Source organism: Onychomys torridus, chromosome 3, assembly GCF_903995425.1.
Source record: "Onychomys torridus chromosome 3, mOncTor1.1, whole genome shotgun sequence".
NCBI classification, from domain to species: domain Eukaryota; kingdom Metazoa; phylum Chordata; class Mammalia; order Rodentia; family Cricetidae; genus Onychomys; species Onychomys torridus.
This window is the reverse complement of record NC_050445.1, coordinates 110,886,527-110,889,324: the sequence shown is the minus strand read 5'-3', so window position 1 is coordinate 110,889,324 and position 2,798 is coordinate 110,886,527.

Below are 2,798 nucleotides of genomic sequence, written 5' to 3'. Positions count from 1 at the left end.
GGATTAAAGGTGTGTGCCACCACCACCCAGCTCATTTTATTTTTTTATTTATGTGTCTGTGTGCATATATGTGCACAAATGTGTGTGGGTGCACTAGAGGCCAGAAGAGGGCACCTCTTCTGATGTGCAGATGTACATGAAGACAAAACACTCATATACATAAAATAAATAAACCTTAAAAAAGGAAAGATATTTCACAAATTTCCTTTTTTTTTCCCTTCTTTTGTTTTTTCGAGACAGGGTTTCTCTGTGTATCTTTGTGACTTTCCTGGAACTCACTCTGTAGCCCAGGCTGACCTCAAACTCACAGAGATCCACCTGGCTCTACCTCCCGAGTGCTGGGATTGAAGGTATGCACCACCACTGCCCAGCACAAATTTCCTTCTTTAACTTTTTTTACAAGCTTAACTTTTAATATATTAGAAAATTAAGTGATGATTTTTTTTATTATTATTATTATGTATACAGAAGAGGGTACCAGATCTCATTACAGATGGTTGTGAGCCACCATGTGTTTGCTGGGAATTGAACTCAGGACCTCTGGAAGAGCAGTCAGTGCTCTTAACCTCTGAGCCATCTCTCTAGCCCTAAGTGATGATTTTTTAAAGTAGAGTTCACATCAAATTAACATGTACTTCAGGTTTAAATTTAAAAATACATTTAAAAAACTAAATCTTAAGAAGAAAAACATTGAAAAAAAACCAGCATGTCTAATACAGACTGCATAATGTCATAATCTAGAGACTCTAGAGATTCACATAGGATTTTATAGCATTAAAATGTTAATAAAAGCAGAAATATCAATTAGTCCAAGATTCCTCAGGTTACAAAGTGTCTAGTCTGCTAATTGAAGTTTTTTCCTCATTTTTATTGATTCTTTGTGAATTTCCCGTCATGCACCCCAATCCCACTCATTTCCCAGTCCTTCTATACCTGCCCTCTAACTTTTTAACCCCCCTAACACCCCCTCCACATACACAAAAGAAAATAGAAAAGTCCCACTGTGGAAGTTGCAGTGTGTTGTGGCGTGTCACCTCTTCTGCCCTATTGTCTAACCAGCTTTGCTTGCAAATGTTCATGGCAATGAGTCATTGGTCTGGTTCCAGTCCTCTGTCTTCTGCCACACCAATGATACTGAACCCTCACAGAGATTCCTCTCAGATATCCTGCTGCTGCCCTGAGTCATGGAGATCCTGCAGCTTTGGTTCTGCAGGATCTGCCCCTTCATGAGTTCCAGCAGTTCATAGATGGGGTAGTTGTTGGGGTGTGCCAACTCAAAGCCCTACTGGACAACCAAGTGACTACTTTTATGACAATGGAATCAGCAGGCAAGTTTACAGTTTCATCTGTCCAGTTCTACATTATTAAGTAATACAAAGTATCACTAGGCATTGGTAGACTCAGCTCCCCACGCTATCACCCATGCATGTGCGTCACTCCCCTTCTTTAAAAAAACTTTTTTATTCCAGGCATGGTGGTGCACACCTTTAATCTCAGCACTCTGGGGGCAGAGGCAGGAGGATCTCTATGAATTCAAGGCCAGCCTGGTCTACATAGTGAGCTCTAGGACAGCCAGGGCTACAGAGAGAAACTCTGTCTAAATTTTTATTTTATTTTATTTTTGAGCTGAGGATCGAACCCAGGGCCTTGCACTTGCTAGGCAAGTGCTTTACCACTGAGCTAAATCCCCAACCCTAAATTTTTATTTAAAAAAAAAAATATTTATTTGAGACAGGGCTTTTCTGTGTAGACCACAGAAGATCTCACAGAGATCCACTTGCCTGGGATTAAAGGCATGTACCGCTGCCGCCACCACCAACATGCTTCCTTTCTTCCTTCCTTCCTTCTTCCCTTCCTTCCTTCTTCCCCTCTCCTTCCTTCCTTCTTCTTTCCTAATATGTTTTCTCTGTGTAGCCCTGGCTTTAACCAGCCACCAAGTCCAGCTAAAACGATCCCTTCTAAAGGATGCGGATGTGCCATAATTTCGTTTATCAAACCGCAGCACTGAACAATTTTATTTTTTCAGGTGCTTTCCTCTAGTTAAGGAGTGAGGTCTGGATTAAAGATGATAAACAGGTTACTGGCCTGTTAATGTTGGATGATTTCACCTTGGCGCCAGATGCACCATCCAGCCTCAATCTCTGCCAGTCGCTGTACCCTGCCACCTCAACGCTGTCTATGGCCTGTGTTACCATCGTGGAGCAGTGTGGACCTTCGTTTCCCTGAGCACACAGGAAGAAGCAGTTAAAACACTCCAAAAGCAGCAGCGAGGTGTGATGCCGATCCTCCCACTGCTAACCAAGTGCAGCAAAGTCTGCACAGGACCGGGCAGATGTGAATTTGAGAGCAATTCCATGCATTAATTCACTCAACAAGAACTTACTGAGCAACTACTAGGAACAACATTATCCAAGGCAATGCATAAAAATCAATAAAGCAAAACATTAAAAATACGAGATGTTGGACGGTGACTCAGAAAGAAAGGGAAAACAGGACAGAGGGACTGACAAAGATGAGCAGCTGGTGAGGCTTGCGAAAAAAGACAATACACAATAACAGGGCCGACGACGTGCTGTGCTGCAATTCTCACGACAGAATGCCCTTTAAAATTAGCCAGGGGAAATTGCAAACACCAGGAACACACGGGGGCGCAGAGGCGGAGCAACTTCAACTTCAGGTCCAGGGCCCCGCCCCCAGTGCCAAGCCACGCCCCTTTCACCAACGTTCTCAGCCCTCCCCTTCCGCCCTCCACCACTCACCTAGGTCTCGGTTGTCTCCGTGTCCCGGAGCAGAAAGTA